We start from the raw sequence: 21,893 nt of genomic DNA, 5'->3' as shown, positions 1-21,893 counted from the left end.
TTCTCATTCATTGCTGATGGGAATGCAAAATGGTACAGTCACTTTGGAAGACAGTTTGACAGCTTCTTACAAAACTAATAAATATACTCTTACTGTATGATCCAGAAATTGTACTCCTGGTATTTATCCAAATGAGTTGAAAAGTTATGTCCACACAAAAACTTGCACATGGGTGTTTTTGGAAACCTTATTAATGATTCCCAAAACTTGGAGGCAACCAAGATGTCCTTCAGTAGATAAATGGATAGACTGTGGTACATCCAGACAATGGAATACTATTCAATTCCAAAAAGAAATGAGCTATCAAGCCATGAAAAGACATGGAAGAAACTTAAATGCATATTACTAAATGAAAGATGCCAATCTGAGAAGGATACGTATTGTATGATTCCAACTGTATGACATTCTGGAAAAAAGAAAATTATGAAGATCAGTGGTTGCCTGGGGTTAGGGGGAAGGGAGGGATGACTAGACACAGCAGAGAATTTTTAGGCCAGTGAAACTATTCTGTATGATACTACAATGGCAGATACATGTCATTATGCATTTGTCAAACTCATAAATGTACAACACCAAGCGTAAACCCTAATATAAACTATGGACTTTGAGTGATAATGATGTGTCAGTGTAGGTTCACTGATTGTAACAAATGTACCACTCTAGTCCAGGATGTTGACAGTGGGAGAAGCTGGGGCGGGGGGAGGGTGGTGCAGAAGATAGATGGAAACTCTCTGTACTTTCCACTTAATTTTTTTGTGAACCTAAAACTTCCCTCAAAAATAAAATCTATTTTTTAAAAAAGTAATGCCTTTTATCTGATAGAAGATATGTACAGAAATTCTATAGGAAGTTTTATACTTAACGGTAAAATGTTAGAAGTATTTTAAGTAAGAACAAGACAACAATATCCACTATCATTGTTTCTTTTCAAAGAGATAAAAGTATAAAGATTGAAAAGGAAGAAGTAAAATCATCATTATTCACATATATGAGAGTCTGTATAGAAATCCCCAAAGAATCTATTACATAAAAATTAATAGAAATAATAAGAGAATTTGTCAAGATAGCTGGGTATAAGATACATATAGTGAAAGCAATTGTATTTCTATTCACCAGGAACAAACAAAAAAGATAATTTAAAAAGAGATATAATTCACACTAGCAGCAAAAATCAAAAGAAGCCTATGAATAAATACTTAAAAGAAATACATGCAATACATGTATGAAGAAACATAAAATCTTGCAGAAAATCATTAACAAAGACCATGTTTATAGACAGAAAGAATAAATATCATAAAGAGGTCCATTTCCCCCAGATGATCTGTAAGCAGAATTGCAATAAAAAATGTTAAGTTTTTGAAATTTTAAAGTTGATTCTAAAATATATATGGAAGAGTAAAGTCCCAAGAATAGCCAAGGAATATCTAAAGAAGACTGGAGTGAGAGTAGGGCGATAGATTTTCCTAGTAGATATTAGCAAAAACTTCTTACAAAACTATGGTAATTAAGATAGTGTAATACTGGTACAGGGTTAAAAAAAAAACTGACTAATGGAACAGAAGCACCTAGAAACAGACTAATAAATACATAAAAACGTATATATGACAGGGCAGTATTGCAGATCTCTGGAGAAAGGATGGGCAATTCAGTGAATGGTTACCCAGATGGAAAAAAATTAAATTGGGTTCCTACCTCACACTATACCCTCTAACTCCAGTGGATTAAAACCTTAAATGAAAGTAAGACTTTAAAAACTTAAAAATAAATCCTCTCGTTATGATACAAGAGAATTTACTTGTGACATCAAGGTAGAGAAGGATTTCTTTTAAGAAAGAAAAGATTTAAGCAATTAAAGGAAAGATTGATAAATTCACTCATTAAAACTAAGACCTTCTGTTCAAGAAAAACACCATCAAGAAAGAAAATATGAGTCACCAACTGGTAGAAAATACCAAGAATTCCTATCAATCAATAAGAAAAAGACAAACCAATAGAAAAATGGGCAGAGGACATTAAAGGCATTTCACAGAAGAGGAAACATGAATGGCCTACAAACTATGACAAGGTACATAATCTCATTAGTAATCATCTATATGAGAATTAAGACCACCACCAGATACCATTTCACACCCGCCAGACTGACAGTTATGCAACGCTTTTGAGGCTGTGGAACAACAGAACTTCTACACTCCACGTGGGTGGGAGTGTAAACTGGTACAACCACTTTTGAAAACAATATGGCATCATCTTACATTCTCTGAGCCAGCAATTCCATTTCTAGGCTCACACTCTAGTGAAACTCTTCCATTCGTCCAAAAAGACACATGAAGAGGAATGTTCACAGCAGCATTGTGAGCTAGCACAAAACAGAAACAACCCAAATGTCCATCAACAAGAAAATGATTAAAGTTTACTCACACAATGTAGTATTACACAGTAGTAAGAATGAATGAATTATAGCTACACACAGTAATATGGGTACAATCAAATATAACATTAAGTGAAAATATGGCAAAGACCACATACAGTATGATACTATTTTTGTAAAGTTTTAAACCAAGCAAAACTAAACAATACATTGTTTATAGATATATATGTGTGATGCTAAACAGAAAATAAACAGTGGTTCCAGAAATTCAAGGATGTTCATTTTGCTATGCCTTATTATTTACACATATTTGCATGTATTATTTTCAAAGTATCAAATACGATATAATTTTTTTAAATGTAGTCTAAATCTTGGTTGTCTCTACTTCCTAATGTGTGACCCTGGCAAATCCTTCCCTTTCCAAAGCTTCTGTTTCCTCGTCTGTAAAATGGGGTTAGTGACACCCCTCTCCTGGGGTGTTGAGAGCCAATCCTAATTTAGCACAGTATCTGGCATGTATCAAGCACTAAGTAAGGGTTTGCTATTTTTATTATTACTATTAATAGTGATAAACATAGGCAGTGGCAGGGCAGGGACCCAGGCCACCCCCATCTCCCAATCTAGTGCTTTTTCTATGCTGTCCTTTCTGCCTGGTGCCCCCAGACCCCTGTGGGCTGCAGCAGGGTGACTCTTTCCCGCCTTGTCAGAGGGGCAACTGATTCAGACAGCACCATGGCCAACAGCCCCATGCAATCAGGGGACGTATACATTCCTGCTGGATTGAAATCCTCAGCCAGCACTGCGGTGGCCTCTGGGCCTTACTGATTAATAACCTGGCCTAGTGCTAAGAGCTCTCAGAGGATGGCTGGCAGGGAACAGGCAGGATGGCACAGGCACCTCCTGGATGCACATGAGCTCTGGGGGCAGAAATCAGCCTCTTCTAGGCCCTGGCCAGCACCATCGCCTAGAGCTGGGGCAAGGGAGGGGGGCCTGCAGCTCAAGTCCTCCTGACTCAGGGATGCGGGTTCCACTCCTAGCTGTGCCTCTGCTTGCTGCAGGGTCCCCAGGCAAGCTGCTTCATCACTCGGGCTTCTGTCTCTCATTTGTAAAACAGCACCTGGCCCAAATGTGTTAGCGAGCTTAGAGCGGTGCCCAGCAGTGTAAGGGCTCCATCACTTTAACTGCTATTATGCCTTTTGGGACCCAGTCTCAAGGGTTAATATCATTAGTCTGTGGGTCCCGGAACTCAACCTGAATTCCGTCTGTCCCAGGGCCCAGAGCAAGGCCTGATAAAGAATAAGACGCTTCAGGGAATGTTTGCTGAACGAAATTGCCAAATGGCAGGCCAGCCTCTGCTCCCACAGTTCCCTCCACTGGGGAAGGTCCTGTGTGCTATAAAGTCCTTCCTGGTACTGGGCTTAACCTGCTTCCTGGCAGCTTCCTCCCTCCAAGTTTTGGGAACAGGGGAAGAACAGTGGGGAGGAGAAGCGCCCGCACACCCCGTTTGTACACACTCGCCAGGGCCCAAATCCAGTCTGCACTTCTCAGTGGTGCTTGCCCTGACCACCCTGACCAGGAGGAATGACACCTTCCTCAGGCTTGTAGAACCCACATTCACAGACATATGCTGCACGGACACACAGAGATGTGCAGACACACACCCCAGATACACACTTACAAGTCAACCCACTCAGAGGAACACACACAACACCCTGGACCTTGGGGACACATTCAACAACACAAACGTGCCTACAGACACTAACACACAGGGCTGCGAGGGTGCACGCACGCGTGCATGCGCGCACACACACCCCACAAGCACATAGAGACCTGGCGACAGGCACCCAGAGACAGGCAAACACACATAAGCACGGGCTCTCAGAACTCCAGAAGCTGGGGAGCCAGGGTCAGAGCCCCTTGTGGGGGAGGGCTCTGTGCTCTCCTAGAAATGGACTTGATTTACCCTGGACACGTCCCTGGGGGGCAGCTCAGGCTGATGCCGGAGACCACAGGTCTCCCGTTGGTTGTTCAGCAAGCCTGGCATCTGAGGGGCATTTTTAGAGATGACATAAACAGACGTTCAGGGCATAATCTCTGCTCCATTCCATGCTGTACAAATTGTTGCACAAATTGCAGTACAATGACAATTAGAGCAGCAATTGCCGCAGGCCGGTTAGCTTGTGCAAACAGAGAACCCGCTGCTCCCCACACCGCCCCTGCAGCCCACTCCAGGCGCTCCAGACAGCAGGACGCTGTGACCCCAGCAGGGCCTCACCCAGCGAGCGAGACCATCTGCACTTCTGACATCCACTTCTGTGGTCCTGGCTCTGAGTTGCTCTGAGGTCACGCTGGGTGAGGCCCTGGTGGAGCACAGCTCTGAGCCTCAGTTTTCCCAGAGGTCACCGGGCCTTTGGTCAGCTTCCGCTGCAGCTTCTCCACCCAGCCTGCCTTTCTCCCAGGTCCCATTCACCTCTGTCCCCAGCACTTCACTCAATGCCGGGCATATTTCAAAGACTAAATAAGACTGTGGAATGAATGAATGAACCCCCTTCCCACCCTGGAAGACAGGCATCGTTACCCCCACTTGTGGCAGACCCTCACCCCCGGTCTCCCCTGGGAGATCACTTGTACACAAATCTTCCTCTCAGGGTCTGCTTCTGGGGCATCCACCTAAATGCCATTTTACAGATGAGGAAATGGAAGCTTCAGAAAGGTAAAGTAACTCTCCCAATGTCACACAGCACAGCTGCCCTTGGGGGTTAGTTCTGGGGAGGCAGCCCCCCACTCCTCCTCTGGTTGGGAGGCTGGTGAGGTCCTGATGTCTGCTGGTCCCTAATACGGGTAAAGGAAGCAGCCCTACTTTGCCCTTGTGTCCAAGCCACATTCGTGGTTCCAGCTGTACCATTAACAAGGGGCGCTGTGATCCCCGCCTAGCCATGGGGTCTAGATGTGAATATGTCTAAGAAGAGGAGGACCGAGTTCAGCCAGGGTTTGACCACAGGCCCGCTGGAGGGGGGACGTTCAGCCAGCCCAAACCTCGGGCTCCTTGAGAGGGAGCCTCTCCATAAACAGTGTGATCAGTCCAGGGGCAGAGTGGTGGCCCCCCTCGGGACCTGATATCTTGTCAGGGGCCCTCACTGGACACCCTGGCCCAGCACAGAGGATTCTTGGGCCAAGTTGGAAAACTGCTTGCAAGTGCAGTGCTCTCCAGCAGCCTATATAAATCTGGAGGAAAGGGGTTATTGAGCCCTGGGAAACTGCAACCAAAGGCACTAACTCCGTTCTTAGAAAAGCCTCTAGAATTAAGTCATTACCTGTTAATTAACACGAGCTGGGCAGAGATCTTAGTTGATGGCATGGCTGTGTGCATGCTGGCCCTTGAGAGGCAAAGGAAGCACACACACATCTATGTTCACACGTACCTCAGGCCCCTCCTGCTCTAACTCACCCTCGGGTCTCTGCAGCCCTGCGGACAGAGCCCGAGCTCCTCCATCTGACACACAAGGTCCTCTGTCACCAGCCCTGTTCACCTCTCCATCACTCCATCACTGAGCCATTTGAAACTCTCACCTCCAGGCTTTTCTTATGCTGTTCCCTCTCCTTGGGACACCCTTCCCATCCTTTTGCACCTGGATAACTCTTACCTACCTTCTCTCTGGAGGCCTCCCCACCCGGTATTAAATCCTCTCCTCTGAGTTCCCATTTATTTTCCTCCAGGGGATTCATCATGGCATTTTGTAACTCAGGTTCAAAGACTGGCCCCCCTCTAGATGGCGAGCTTCTCCAGGGCAGGACAGGCAGAGCACAGAGCAGGTGCGTGGTGGTAAATGAATGAACACACACAAGCACAGCTGCACACGCTCAGAGGCTGCTCTGAGCTGGCCCTTGCGCCAGCCTGGGCCCCTGGAGATGGTGCAGGAGCCACCGCACAGGAGGACTTTGTCAGGGCCCTCTGTTATCCCAGCAGGAGGAGGCATCCCAGCCTACTGGCCTGCTATCTCTTCTTGGAGACACGGGCAAGTGCAGTCAGGAGGGTGATGGCTCTCTCCAGCCCCCGCCCCCCATCCATCTCCCTGACCAGATCCTCCAGCCCCTTATGCTCTCAGGCCCACCTCTAGGCTGATGACACCCATCTCCTGTCTCAGGAGCCCCAGACTCCCACATCTCTAGCCCCCTGGGGCCCTCTGGCTGGCACCTCCCTACTCAGCACACCTGAAACCAGCTCACATCTTCCTCCCTCGTGCTGCCAGGGCTTGTACTCACATCCACACAATGAACGCAGGCGGGAGAGTGGAGCACCAACCTGAGCTCCTCCTCTAACCCCACGTTTAACAGGCTTCCCATCCCTTTCTGTCGACTGTCTCTCCGGAATATCTCTCAAATCCAATCATTTCTGTAGCTGCAGATGTGCCAGTTTGATTGGTTGCCCAGTTTCCCCATATTAAAGAATCCTTCAGTGTGGGAAGTGAAGGTGTGAATAGGGAGGACATTTATGCCTCCCACAAAGGAGGGGGGGCAACCCCTGTCAATCTGGGTGCGGGGGACCCAAGACAGGCCTGGTCAGTGGGATGCCCTGCTACAGCTTTAGCCCTGGAGTGAGAGCACAGAGGCTGAGGACCCCAGTGTGGTGTCTGGATAGTCTGGTATCTGGAGAAGCAGGTCTAGGTTCCCTGCTTCTAGGCCCCTGGGGTCCTGGGATCCTGCCTGTCCTCAAAGCCTGCTCCTCTTTCCTTAGACAAATGGTCTGTGGTCACAGGGCCTGCCCATAAATTCTAGGGGGTGGGGAGGGAGGGGATGCAGGGCTCATTATGGCCAGAGCTGGTTTCTGCTGCTTATAAGTAAGAAACTTAGCAGGCAGCTGCTTCTCTCCCTTCTGCCACCACCCAGATCCAGGCTTCATTGCCTTACCTCTCGGCCCACGCTAGTGCCCTTTCTCACCTCCTCCATGATGTTATTCTGATTCCCCCCCCCCAACCCTACGTCCTGGCTGACAGATGCTCCCTCTACTAGGCCCCGTCACCCCTGAGCACCCCTCAAGGCATGGATCACGTGCTGCCCTCTTCTTCTTTACAAGATCTGCAGAGTCCACTAGGCTATGAGCTCCTTGAGCAAGGGGCTGAGTCTGCCCCAAGGAACAGACTGACCCGTGAAGTCTGTAGAGAGAGGCCACTTGCTATAGAAGTCAGCTCCCACTGAGTGGTCGGGGTCAAGTCACTTAACTTCTCTGAGCCTCAGTTTCCTCATCTGTAAAGTGAGAATAATGACGGCTACCTCAGAGGGCTGCTGTACGGACAGACTAAGAATATAACATAGACTATAAGACACAGGTGAGGTTCCTTCATTGTCAGTATTTACTTGGCCCTGGCTTTTCTCAAAGAACATTAGCAAAGTTATTTGTGAAAGCAAGGTCTATGGCTTTGTTCAGTGACTCTGTATCATCATCAGTCATTCGTACAGCCTTCCTCCAGCAATCAACTTGTGTGACTCTCACCAGGCCTCATAAAGATTTGATATCCAGACAAAACTGGTCCCAACACACAAGCTGGCTGCTCTTCTTCCTTTCCCAGACAATAAGAATTCTACAATTCAACAACTTGCCTTCCTTGCCTTGGCTTCCAGGAAGCTCCAGTAAATACAGGGTTCAATCGCAGTAACTAAGTGAGCTTAGGTTTTTCACATATTTATGTCCTTTACTCTATGTCAGTTTAACTGCATATAGATCTTTTGTAGTAAATACCCATGAATTCTTAATGAAAGACAAGAACTCAATGATCAGGAATAAGATGGACTAGAACAGAATGGGACATAGTAGAACATCACAGCAGGATTTTCTGGTGTTTCCTCCACTCATTCCTCTTCACAGAGGATGAAACTGAAGTCTAGAGAAGGGGAGGGGGAGGCAAGGCCTGGACTGCACCTCAAGTGCTCCCAGCCTCTGCAGGCCTTGCTTTTGGGCTGCCTTGTCCACCAGGCACAGCACACACAGTACACAAGAGTCCACAATACTTTTAGGAGCCCTTGAAAATGTTTGAATTTAATTTATAATCAGAAGAAAAAAGGAACTTTTAGGTCAAAGAAAATGTTTTAATACATAAAATTAATATGTTGTCTTTAAACCAATGCTGTCATAAAATGTAATTTTTAGTATTTTTTACGGAGGAAGAGGCTGAAGCCAAAAGTGCTGGGGTCAGCAAACGTCATGACGAGGCCCTGCTCGCCTTACCCACCTCACTAATGAGTACGGGAAGCTTCTACTTCTCACCTGATGGCTCCCAGGGGACCCAGGCCTCCTCCACACTTCCCTCTCTGACGGGATCCAAAGGGAGCGTTTTCACGAAGATTCTAGTGGGAAGTGGGGCCTTGCCAGGTGAATCTAATTTATACCCGGTAGTAAGCACCTCAGAGAGCTCCTGAAAGCCCGAAACCACCTCCTGGCTGCGGGGTGGAGGCGCTTCCCCTGGCTGACTTTGCCAACCAGTTGTCAGGACAAATCTTCCTGGGTTCACAGTGTGGAGACAATGAAAGGGCTGGCGCTTGGAAGGCACGAGCCGCGAACTTCCTGACAGAGGTGTTGACTGCGGGCCGCAGACCCTCTGTTCTGCTTGGCTCAGGACCACCCCTCGTCTTCCCCAGCTCACGAGCTGGGCTCACTGCGGGGGCCACAGCAGGAGCAGAGCGGGCCTGACAAATACCACCATCCCACCTGGGGTACAAGCAGCAATGGAACTCAGAGGAGAGGGGAGGCAGGGGAATAGCCTGTTCTGGGCATCACCACTGACGCACCGTGTGACCCTGGGCACCCTTCACTGGTCACCCTGCCTCACCAGGTCCAAGTGTCCTCACTGGGAAGATGGGGCAATGGTTGTTGTGAGGATGACATGGGATGACGGGCAGTAAACAACCTCCAGCAGATGAAGCAGGATTATCATTCCCACTAAACAGAAGGAAATTGAGACCAGAACAAGGAAATAGTTTGTCTAGCCAACATCATGGTGAATAAGGGATCAGAACTGGATTCCAGAAGCCTTGAAGGTAGGGTTCAGCTCTTCCTGAGGAGCGGTTATGCCTTCAGGCTTCCCGGGATTCGAATCCCGATTCCAACTCTTACTGGCTGTGGGACGTCCCCACATTCTCTCTCCTGCCCCGTGTACATAGTCATGGGCCACAGAGGCCTCCATCCCGACCTGGTTCGCTCACCCAGTCTCAGGGATGGAGCCCCAGGTAGCTGCCCCTGAACCCCTCCCTTCCTCTGACCCCTGCACGCCTCCCCTAACCTGTGAGGTCGCTGTCTCCCTGCACAAGAAGCCAGGGAAGTGGGGCAAAGGATGCCTTGGGCTCGTGGTGCTAATTCTGGATAAAGCAAACCCCACCCCCGACCAGTGTAGGTTAAGTGCAAGGATCCATGCAAAGTCCAGATTATGTGGGATTGTTTCTGAGGAGTCACAGTAACTAATTAAGATGTCTTGACAGGCATTCTCTGGGCTGAGCTCAATGAAAACAGGGAGTGATCAGCTCATGATCAATTACAGAAAAACATGCTGACACAGAGGACAACCCGGAGCAGTGGGTGGCCGGGGATTGGAACCCCAGCACTTAACTTCTCTGAGCCTCAGTCTCCTCATCCATAAAATGGGACAGTAATGCCAACATCAAAAGATTCACTGAGAAAACAAAGGGCTTAATCTGCTATCTGGAGAAGAGCACATACCTAAAAAAATGCCACTTTCCCTCCTTCCTCACACTTTAAAGTAGCTGCTTTGGGGTAGTTTAATCATTTCCTCTGCTGCATTCTTGGCTATAATAGTCCTTTTGTTGTCAATTAATGCAAAATTGTACTCTTACTCTATCTCTGTGCCCATGGTCATAAAAACAGGATCTGTGGAAACCGAATTAATGATAAACAGCTGCAGCAGCAGCAGCAGCTAATTACAGAGCTTCTACTCTGTGGAGGGCTTGATTGTAAATTTCTCTCCAAGCGTGGGAATGTGGACAAGAACTCCTCCTCTCTAGGCCTCAGTTTCCAAATCCACAAACAGGATTGAGCCAGATGGTTTCCAAGCTGATGGTTTCTAAGCTCTTATCTGGGTCTGACATTCCTTGAGCTGGAGGACTTGGGGTGCAGACCCTCCTTTACCCTCATATTGCAGATTAAGGAGGGAGGGAAATCAAGGCGGGGATAGGGTAGGAGGAGTGAACTAACACTGTGCACCGGGTGCTTGGCTGGGCCCCCTGGGCACACTACCCATCTAGCCTAACCCAGAAATGCCCCTCAGACAGCAACCCATGCAGTCCTCACCATGGCCCTGTGAGTTTGCTGCAAAAACCTTCATTTTACAAGACTCCTGATTCTCAGCCTGGGCCCTTCCCAGCACACTCCATCACTTCTGCCCCACTGAGTCCAGCTCTTCCCCTTTTCACTCAATCACATTCATTCAGGAAACAGTTGTCAATCACATACTGTTCAAGAGCTTGGAAATGTAACAGGGAACAAAACATAAAAGGATCTAGACTTTATGGAGCTTATGGTTGAGTGGAGGGAACAGATCAGAGACAAACACACAGTGTTGGGTAGTATAAGGGGCAGAGAGTGGATGAAGATATTACATTAGACAGGTGGTCAGGGAAGGCCTCCTGGAGGAGGTGACATGGACCTCCATGAAAGCCCTCCATGGGCCTGAGTGAAGGGAGGTGGGGCTGGAGCAAGAGAATTTTGGATGGAGGGAAGAGCCATGCAGAGCCTGAGGTGGGAATGAAGCTGGCATGTGTAAGGAACAGACAGGAGCCAGTGTGGCTGGAGCAGAGCAAGAGAGGAGTGTGGAAGGAACTGAGGTCAGAGAGCTTAGCAGAGGCCCACACCTGCCCCTTCCTTGTCCTTCACCTCTTTCCTCCTCCCCTAGGGCCCTGCCAGGAATGTGGAAAGGTAACTGTCTGAGTTCAAAGGATCTTAGGGATTCTGGAGTCCTTTCATTTTATGGATGAGAAAACGGAGGCCCCATAGGGTCTGGTGACTCTCCCAAAGCCATAAGGCAGTCTGATGCAGAGCTGGGGAGGGAACCGAGCGCTGAGCCCTGGCCCACGCTGTCTCTACCCAGACTGCTGGAGTCAGGGTCAGGAGACCTAAGGGCTTGGGACTGATCAAAGTCCTTGTCACACTTGTGAAGAAACTGAGGCCCAAGGCCAGGTGGCTGCATGTGCATGAAGAAGGGGTGGGGGTGGGTAGAGGAACTGCAGACTCTTCTTGGTGCACACCCGTGTGGGCCTTTGCACAAGCCAGGCTTCCTCTGGGCCTAACACCCAAGGCAATCAATCATCGTGCTTTTCTAATGCACGTGAGGAGCTGTGATGTCTGAAACCCACAGCTGATTACAACCTCCCTGGAGCCTGCTGGACAGTGCTGCCTGAACCCGATCCTGCTGGGAGGGAAGGTGATTCTGACACGTGTGGACTGCACAAGCTGCCAGCCATCTCCTCTGCGTGACCTCCAGGGGGTTGTCTCCCAACCCTGGGCCTCGAGTCCTCATTTGTCAAAAGGTGCTGCAGGGCTTGGGAGCAGCATCAGATGAGATTCCCTGGAGGGTTCTTCCCCAGTGTGAACACAACACAAGCCAGTGTTCTCCAGAATTTGGGAGGCAGTGATGGTACAGGTGGAGGCAATGCAAGTCAGCTGTCAACACGGGGCCTGGCACATAGTAGGTACTCAACAGACTTTGCGGCTCTGCACAGCGGGACGAGCACTGCACTGGAAGGCAAGGGACCTGAGCTTTGGTTCTTTTGCTCCGTGATCTCAATGAGCCAAACCCTCTCTACGTGCCTCAGGTCCCACAGCAGCAAACAGCAAAAGTGCAAACAAACACAGGCATTCGGACTTGCGGCCTCCACGAGGCCACCTCCTCTGGTCCTGGATGCCTGGGGAGAAGCAATGGGAGCAGGCAGTGGGGGGTGGGATCTTGGGGAAGTATGGGAGGCACAGCAGACTCATTTTTCTTCCTGGGGCCAAACTCTCTTGACTTCCAATTGCTATCATGTTCCTTGGCAACTAAACCTGGTCAGAAATGACCCCATAGGCCAAACTGCCTCCCCAAATGAGGGATTCAGCAGATTCTGGGGAGCACAGACTTGTGGTTAAATAGGGGTGCAGAAGGCAGCTGTGGGCAGTGGGAAGATGACAGAGCATGGAGCCATGGACAGGAGGCGGGGTCCCAGATGTGACACCCAGCCAGGTAGCTTCCCCTCCGTGGATTTCAGCGAGCCCATTATAAAACAGGGATCCTGCCACTGCCCTGTGCATTCCCTGAGCACAGGAACTACACCCATCAAAACTGCACCCCAGGGCCTGGTCATGCCCTGGGAAGCTACAAATGTTACTTTCAGCTCGAAAACCCTACACTTTCTGGCTCAGTACAACAAAGAGGCTGGCTCATGGAACATCAGCTGAACACTCACAGGACACTTGCCTTCCTCCATGCCCAGCAGAGACCGATATCCCCAAGAAATGCACAGCCCAGGAGTACCACGCTCTCTGCTCTCCGAGGCTTATGCTCCCAATGTGGCAGACTTATCAAGGGAGGCTTGGGGGGTACGTGCAGGAGGCAAGAGCAGGCCGCCCTCCATCAGGCGGCCACCTCCCAGCTGTTTGGAAATGGCCATTTGCAAGGCCATGAGTCTCAGTGATGGACTCTCATTTTATCATTACCCACGTCAGAAGAATGCATCTTGAGGGGGCAGCACTGCACAAGTCAGCGCTGTAATCACTTACAGACCACGGAGGCCCCAGTCCTGGCAGTGGAGGAAGATTTATTGTGGGGATGGACGGAAAACAAAGAACAGTTGTGCAAACTTTACGGAGCCACATTATGGGAAATGCCTTTCCCATTTCCCACTGGTAAATGTGCTGGATGCTGTTTCCAAAGGGGGACTGAGCTCCGGTACCCAATCACTGCGCCCGGCACGGCTCGCTGGGCTGAGCTGGCCTGGCCCGTGGTGCCCAGGCCTTGGCTGGCAGCCAGGTGCTGCTGTCTGCTCTGGTGGACCCGGGAAGAAGGCTCCTTCCTGGGCCTCTGCGTCCTCATCTGCCTACTGCTGCTCCCCCTCGCACGCACCCACCACACGACCAACATTCTAAATGTTAATGCTGATCGTGTCACTCTCCTGCTCAGAACCCTTCCACCACTCTCTCCCTTGCCCTCAGGACAGAGTCCCAGCTCTTCATACTGGACTTCAAGGCCCTTTAAGGTTCAATTCCATCTGCCATTTCTACTCTCAGCCCCCATGCACGGAACACACTCCCAGCACAAGAGGCTACCTATGCTCCCCTCAAGGGCCAAGACTGTCACATCTTTTGCATATGCTGTTCCCTTTCCTTGAAATGCCCTTCCTCATGGTCTGCACCTGGAAAGCTCCTACCCTCCCTTCAAAGCCCAGCTCTCATGACATCCTGGGGGAAGCCTTCTCCCTCCTCTGTGTCTCTGCAGCATTTGGTTAATTCCTTCGGCACCAGACCATTCCTCATTTGATGCTGCGCCTCCTGCTTCTAGCATCAAACCTGGCACAGTATGGGTGTCAATAAAGCTGTGTTGAAAAGGTGGCAGAAGTGAGGGGGGAGACAGCACAGCTGAGCCCAGGGCACTCTCCCGAGGGAGGGGAACAGGTAAGCTGAGTGTCCCCTGGGTCTTGGAGAGGACTGAGGCCATAGCGCTGGTGTGGCCCATCACCCCTTTAACGGATGAGGTCGGTCACTGCAGCAGGCCAAGCGAGGCGCGTGAAGTCGGCTCAGATAACGCATCTGCCATCCTGTGGAGACAGAGCCTATTAATGCTCAATCACGAAGTTTACCATTTCCAGGATGTCCCTCTTAGAAAACATGTTCTGGACACTTTCTTCAAGTCACTGTTGATTTTATCTGACTTTCTCAGTCCAATAAGAGAATCATTTCAATTCCATTTACATTAAATTCAAAAGCTTTCTCTCCTTTTATTATTTTAAATTCAATTCAGAGGGCTGTGTTTTTTTATCCTTAATTTTTTTCATATTCCATAAAGCAGTGTGGAGTTCACAAAACTTGGCCAGTGTTCCTGTACCCTCAAGTTTGGTGCTCCCAGGAATTCTCATCTCTATGAGAGCTTGGGTTTGATGACTCAAAAAAAAAAAAAAAAAAGGAACAAGGGCTCCTGTTTTCAAGCATGGAGTATTTTGCCAGGCATGAGATAAGTGCTCCATATACATGATCTCATTTAATTCTCACAACACTCTCCCTTTTACACAGACAGGAAACTGAGGCTCAAAGAGGCCACGTGACTTGTTTGAGGTCTCACGGCTGGTTAAGGGTCAGAGCAGAAATTTGAACCCCAACAGTTATCCTATACCTTTAGCCATTGGTCCACCCTGGCTCACCAATTTCTGGCTCAGAATTCAAATAAGATGGAGGGCGGGGAGTCAGGGATGGAGATGAGGTAGGGCTGGGGATGGGGAAGTGAATGGGAGTAGGAGGGATGGGGGATAGAGGTGGAAGGGAGAGGGGGGAGGTATGGGGGTACTGTGGAGCAGAGAAGGAGGAAGCTGGAAGAGCTGCAGACAGAGGCCTAAAGGCCAAGCACTGCATTTGGGGAGCATGTGGCTAAAAGATTCTGTGCCGGATGGGAAACCCATCTGGGAGGGACACGCCTATGAGGGTGATTGTGTACTCTGGGGCCGGGTTACGGGCAGGAGCACTGGACCGGGAGTTGGGGACTCAACTTGATCCCCTCTGCAGAGCCCTCTACAGTTTGTGGACCACAGGTGTCCACCCCTCACAGAGACTCTTCTGGGGTGAGCATCAGAAGCCCTATTTTACAGATACGTTAACGGAGGCTCAGGAGTGAAGTGACTTGTCCAAGGTGGCACAGTCAGTGAGCAGCAAAGCTGGGATGAGTCTCCAGCTCCACCTGTCTCCTTCCTCTCCTCTTTCCCAGGCAAGTCTTTTCCATCTGCGGCCTCAGTTTCCCGCTCTGTACAGTGATGAGAGGGGGCCCTCAGGGCTCTGAGTTGAATGCAAAGCTGGAGTTTCCAGAAAGCCTCTCCTTATGAAGGTCCCTGAGTTTGATTTTTAAAAACTGGGGGAGATAGGAAGGCATCCAGTGTAAGCCAAGATCTGTGGAGCTGGAACCTTGGCTTCAAGAGGGGAAAGGGCATTAGCATCTGCTGGGCACCCAAGGAACACAGAGTGCTAGGCATTAATCCCATTTCACAGTTCAGGAAACTGAGGCTCAGCATAGCCAAGGGACCCATCCAAGGTCACATCCATGGCAGAGCTGGGACTTACAACAGCCTTTTCTGTTCCTTTAGGGACACTCATGACTGCATGGCTCCTATGCTTTTTAGACCCTCCCTCTTCTCCTTTCCTAATGCAAACTGCCCAGAGCAGTCAGACCATTTGTTGTGCACTCACTGTGTGCCAGGCAGTACGCAACAGCTCATGTATAGTACCTCATCGAAGCCTCACAACAGTTCTACTCCCTCCACTTTACAGGTAAGAAAACAGAGGCTTACAGAAACCAAGTTACTTGCACACAATCATAGGCTGCTAGGTAGCAAAGCCAGGTTTCAAATGAAGGCTTTCTTGCAGGAAAACTTCAAGCACCAGATTAGGGATGGATGTGACCATCTTTAAGGTCCCTCCATTCTTGTGACTTTATGGGAAATTGCTCTGGAGGGCAGTGTCTGGGCAACCTCACACAGTGTCGGAGCAGAGAGGGCAGATGGCCACTAGGGCAGAGCCTCTGTACTAGGGAGCAGACTCAACTCCTCTGCCTCCAAGGCTAGGCCAGGTGCCAAAGAGCATGTGGTCCCCAAGACACTCAGCCATACCAGGAGCACTGTTATAAATGGGGCAACATGTGCTGGGAGGGCAGGACACACGGAGAAAAGGGGTGCCGAGGAGGGGACACTGGACTGGGTTGTGCAGGATGGTTAGGAGTTTGCTGGGTTGGGAAAGGCATTCCAGGCAGAAGTATCAGCAAAAGCCAAGGCCCAGAGGAGGGACTTCAGTAAGGGTTGTTAACGAGGGCGTATCTGGATGCAACCTAGATGGCTGCCTTTGCTCAAAAAGGTTTTCCTACCCAGACCCTCCCGCCCCCCACCCCCAGAACGAGGTGAGGCTCAGGCCGGTTTCCAAAGTGGGTGGGCTTGACCTGGTTGGAACAGCTTGGCCTCTATGGGCTCATGTACAGCAGGCTCCTCCAGGGCAAGGGGTTTAAAACCATATTCAATTTTGCAGCCTTTTAATCTTACCAGAAGCCCCAGCCTCCAGAAAGGGAGACTGTTTTCAGGTGACTTGTTTATTTTTAAAAAGGTAAAATGTCTTATTCTTCATCCCATGAGTTCTCTCTCCTCTCATATAGGACAAAAGACCCATCATGTCAGCAGGGCAGGGACCTGCAGGCTCTCAAGATGATGGGGCGCTGGCTTGGGGAAAGTAGTTAAATGCAGACGTCTATCTGCTTCCCTGCTCCATCAGGGCTCCACAGGGCCAGGCTGGCTTTGATTCCCTTCTGTGACCCCACGGCCCACCAGGGCCTGGCACACAGGAGGCGCTCGGTGTCAGCTTGCCGAATAAGTTTCAGATCTGGATATTCTCTCGACATTTGCAAGCAGACTGATGATTCTCTGCCCGGGAGGTGGCTTGGGGTCATGGCTAGCACACAGTCTTTGGAGTCAGGCTGAGACCTGGGTTCAAATTTGACCCCATGATGCACTTGGGGCCTGAACTTGGGCATGAACTGGACTATCCTTTCCCCATCTGTAAAATGGGGATAATTTCAGTCTCCAGCAATGTTCTGAGTGCTGAGATCACACATGTGTGGAAGCCCTCAATACTGAAAAACACCCAATGAGTATTTCAATAACGTTCCTGTCCCCCTTGACTGACTCAAACAAGCTTAAGCAGCCAGGCTCAAATCCTCAGCTCCTGGCTTCCCTCCCTCCCTCCATCATCCAGCAATAAGATCGCAAGATTCAAGGGCAGAATCCTTCCCACGGCGCTAGAAGTCTCACATCACATCATCTTCGTCTCTGGACCCCCGACTCCTGGCACACAGGAGAGGCTGCTGCCCCTCCAGTGAGGCAAGTGTCTCAAGGGGAGGATTCTTCCCTCAGTTGAGGGTCACTTTCCCACAGTCTAACTTCCCGGTTTGGTTACCGGCCCCTTCAGGAAACCCCCTGCCCACTGAAGCTGCCCCATTTGCTGTGCCATCCTGGACCCCCATCCTCTCAGGGCCTGTCTTCCCCATGCCCTGTCCCTACGTGATGAGGATGGACTGGTAAAGCTCAGACACCTCGAACTCCCGGATAATTCCCTGGGATGAGCTTGAGATGTTGAGATGAGTCAGGGTGTCAGCTGCCTGGGAACGTGCCCAACCCACTAGGCTGCTCTCAGGACATGGGGGCCGGAAGGAGCAGATGCCCTGGGACCCCACACACTGTGATGTGAGACACACAGAGGACTCTACTCTGCTGAATAGAGAAGCTGGGCAAAGGCAGGTGGTAGAGGGCAGTGTGGCCTGTGGAATGGTCCAGGCAGCTGTGCCCGGTGATACAGAGCAGGCCATTGCGTCTCTGAATGTCAGTTTCTTCTTCTGTAAAATGGGCATGGTAATCCCTGGCTGGAGAGAGACTGTCTCAGAATATATTAGGTCTCTTCTCCCTCAGGACTTCCCATAAGATGCCATCCCGGACCCCCTGTCAAGCCTCTCTCTGAGGTATATCCCTGGTCCCAGGTCCAGTGGCACCTAGGACAGACTGAGCGGGGTAAGGGATGGGAACCAATGGTCAGTGCGGCTGCAGCTGCCAGAGGAACCCGGGCAGGATGTTAAGTCCAGCCTCAAGGCTCCAGCTGTGCATCAGAACTTGGAGGGCAGGGACTAGAGCCTCCTCCCTGTGCCTCTGCCCTGGCTCCCCCTTCTTACCCCGAACAGCCATTGTCTGGCACCGAGCAGGGGCTCTGCATCGCTGGCAGACACCTGACCACAAGGCCACCAGCACATGTGATAGCCCTGCCCACCTCACCAACAGCAGAGGCTGCAGCAGTTAGCTGACCTCAAGTCCAGGTTCCACTCCTGACTGGCTCTTTTGAGCCTCAGGTTCCTCATTTGTAAAATAGCTGTCAAAGATCCTGTCCTAACTCCTAGGGCTAATGTATGAATCTCCTAAGACCATCAGTGTGAAGAGTGTGATTGGGGAAGATGAGAATTAACTAAGCAGTTCCCTATGTCATCTCTTTTAATCCTAATAACGACAGTCCTAAAAGGTAGGTACTATTATCACCCCGTTTTACAATTGAGTATGCTATAGTTCAGAAAGGTTAAGTCACCTGCCTGAGGTCACACAGCTGGTAAGTGGCAGGGCCCGAGGTCGGTGTGACTCCAGACTTGGGCTTTCACCTGCCTTTTACACCTTCATGCTGCGCTCACAGCTTTGGTCAAGCTCTTCACAAAAGTCAGAGGTTGTTGTCATGATTATTTCATAAAACCCAAGGTTATGAGAAGTTTTCCTCTTTCTCCTCTGCCTATCTTTTTCTCGATGTGGAGAAATGCAAACTCAGAGTCTGCTAATTTCTGCAGTCTCAGACAATCAGAATTCCAACCGTCTGAGAGAGCCAACCTAAGAAAGCAAGAAAGTAATCTTTTCAAAGTTAACGTCTTCGAGGCGTCGCGTCAGTATTTGGGTTGGACGTAACCTTGCTATCGTAACACAGATGAAACCCCAAATATAATAAGGCTAAGACAACTCCGACAACGTAAGAAACATAACAGGATATTGCAAAGAGATTAAGGAGCTTCCGCTGGACAGCGTGGAAGGGCCGTGGAAAGGGCAGGGTGGGGGGCGGGCAGTGCACCCTGGGGGCCAGTGAGGCGAGTCCTGAGTCCCTGGCTGAGCCTGAGGATGAACGGCCTGGGCAGAGGGGAGCTGGGCTCCTCCAGGCACCTCTAGGCCCGCCCGGTGCGGGAGCAGAGGCTCCGCAGGCTAAATGTGAACCAGCTGCAAGGATGGGAGTGTTACAGTTGGACGGGGCGGGGAAGGCTTACCTCATGAAAGAACTGTGGAAACGGCTGCTGGAAAGATAATAAAAGGATTAACTGCTATTTTAGTGGGCCATTTACTCTGCAATCAAAGTGTCTCATCTATTTCCTGTTCTCCAGAGGCTCCGGGTCCAAAATTCCTTTGTCTATTACAGCACATGGTAGCAGAGGCCTGTCATGAGAAATTAATAATTTTACAGGGAAGGGAGATTGTATTTATCTGGGGTGCGGGTTAGGGCCCGCCCCTTCCCCTGGGTTACCTACTGCACCAGCCTCGCAGGAAGCGGGAGCACTCCCACTGAGGGCAGGGCGGAGCTCAGAGATCTCTGCTACTATCTCCAGAGAATGGCACCCGGCAGGGCTGGTACCTGGACCCCAGAGAATAATCAGTTTAACAGGAGAAGATATACACAAACAAGAGCATCACGGCTTAGAAAGATGTGAGTTCAACTTCCACTCCAATGGTTACTAGCCGTGTAACCCTGGGCAAGTTACTTTTATCGTTGTTATCAATACTATTATTACTATCATGATTATTGGCCTCTCTTATTATTGTTACTATGGTTTGTCTCTAACTAGCTGTGTGGCCTGGGGTAAATTATGCAGTCTCTCTGAGCCTCAGTTTCCTCATCTGTAAAATGGGGATTAATAGTATCTGCCCCATAGGGTTGTTGTGAGGACCACATGGAGTATGAGGACCATGGGCTTAGAATAGCCCCCGCACACAGTCAGCACTCAGGAGCTGCTTGCTGGTGTTATTACCATAATCCTAAACACCCTAAGAGGCAAGATGAAGTGTTCTCACAGCAGCAGGTGGAAGGCCAGCTGGACCCTACTGAACCTTTGTTTCTTCATCTGTATAAACCCTTGGTTTTACAGGACTCTTGTAAAGATTAAACGCAACCATAGGTAAGTATAGACATGGCTTGAACATCATCTCCTACATGAAGCCCTTCTAGATCTCTCCTCCCTGGGCCGATGCAAACTCCATCCCAGACCCCGTCACTCATCTCCACACCCATCTCCCACGCATCTCTGACTGTGAGTGCCCTCAGGCAAAGATCTTGGCAGGTCCAGGTCTGTCTCCAGAGCCAGGTGTAAGCCAGTGTTCTGTGGAATCTGCTGAACCAAAAGAGATTCTGGCAGGCTGGCCCCAGAGAAGAAACCCTACAGAGAGATCCTGAGACTGAGCTCTGAGTGATTTGAGCCTCTGTGACCCACTCACTGGGCATCAATTTCCCAACCTGGAAAATGGACAGGGAAGGCCTAGATCATCTCCAAGGTCCCTCATGTCTAACACAGAAACTCCTGGATGCTGTGATTCTACACGGGAGCCGGAGTGCGAGAAGGCCACTGACCACGCCACACGAGGGTTCAGGCCAGGCAGCCTCTTCGAGGACCCTGCGTACACCACTGGGATCACCCCAGGAGAGAAGACACGAAGGAGAACTGTAGCCCGGCAGCTGTCAACTGCAGGATCTCAGAGAGAGACAGGACTGTCTGCGGTCCAGGAGCCTTACCCTGCGATGTCCGCTGGGCATCTCTTTCCAGGCAGGGGCGTGCCCTCTCACAAGACACATGTCACAACACCCTAAAGGAACAGGGGCGTCGCCAGGAACCGGCCCAGCCACCAGTTCTCCCTCCAGCACACTCTCGGCCCAAAGACACACGATACAGTCAGCTTCTCAGCCTGCTCACTCCAGCCTCTCCCCCTGACCCCAGCACGCCAACCCTGACCCTCACTTGTCTGCAAAGTGAATTCCTTCTCATACTCAAGACCCAGCCTCCTCAAAGCTGAATAAGTTGGTCCAGTGGGTGCCCAGCTCACAGCTCCACAAGCAGATGCACCCCAAGGGCGAACAGCTAGTCCCAGGAGGATGGAGTTTATGCTGCTGGTTGCCCCTCCCTGGTCCTGCAAATGCTGCCCTGCACTTTGAGCAGGGACAGAGGTGCACCTCTCCCCGAGCTGCACCCCTTCCCAGACTGAGTTCTCCATGAGGCAGGGCCCAGTGACAGCACACAAGTTTTGGAAGAACTCAACTTTGGCTACAACACTGGCCCTGAAGACCAGACACACTGCTTCCTTCCTCTGCCTTACCCAAGCCCCAGCAGCTGGGAAGACAGAGCTGGGCCTTGGTGGCTCCATCAGCCCTTCCAATCCCAGGCAGGCGCCTGTCCTGGTGGGCTGGCTGGGCCTTGTGGGTAGGCACAGTGGCTTGGCTAAAGATATCAGGGACTAAGACTACATTTCTAACCTCTGATACGGATTTCCACCACAGTGAGAGCAGAACATGCAAATGACCACTTAGAAGGGCTGGAGGCCTGGGTGCCTATATTTTGTGTGTGTGCGTGTGTGCATGTGTGTGTGTGTGTGTGTCTCCCTGGAAAGCTTAGTTTCAACCCCAGCCAGAACACTGCAGGTGCTATCCAGGGCCTTATCTGCTAACCCTTGGCCTTACCCCAAAGCCTGCCCT

The 21,893-nt window shown here is 50.3% G+C and overlaps 1 protein-coding gene across 6 annotated transcripts in view; it reads right to left on the bottom strand.

Moving 5' to 3' along the window:
• Window positions 1-21,893, bottom strand: part of GLIS1 (GLIS family zinc finger 1) — a 225,245-nt gene that overhangs the window by 60,090 nt on the left and 143,262 nt on the right. The window lies entirely within an intron of this gene.

Source organism: Balaenoptera physalus (genome assembly GCF_965194825.1).
Source record: "Balaenoptera physalus genome assembly, chromosome: 1".
Taxonomy (NCBI): Eukaryota; Metazoa; Chordata; class Mammalia; order Artiodactyla; family Balaenopteridae; genus Balaenoptera; species Balaenoptera physalus.
The sequence above is the reverse complement of the archived record's forward strand: the minus strand, read 5'-3'. Positions and strand labels throughout refer to the sequence as shown.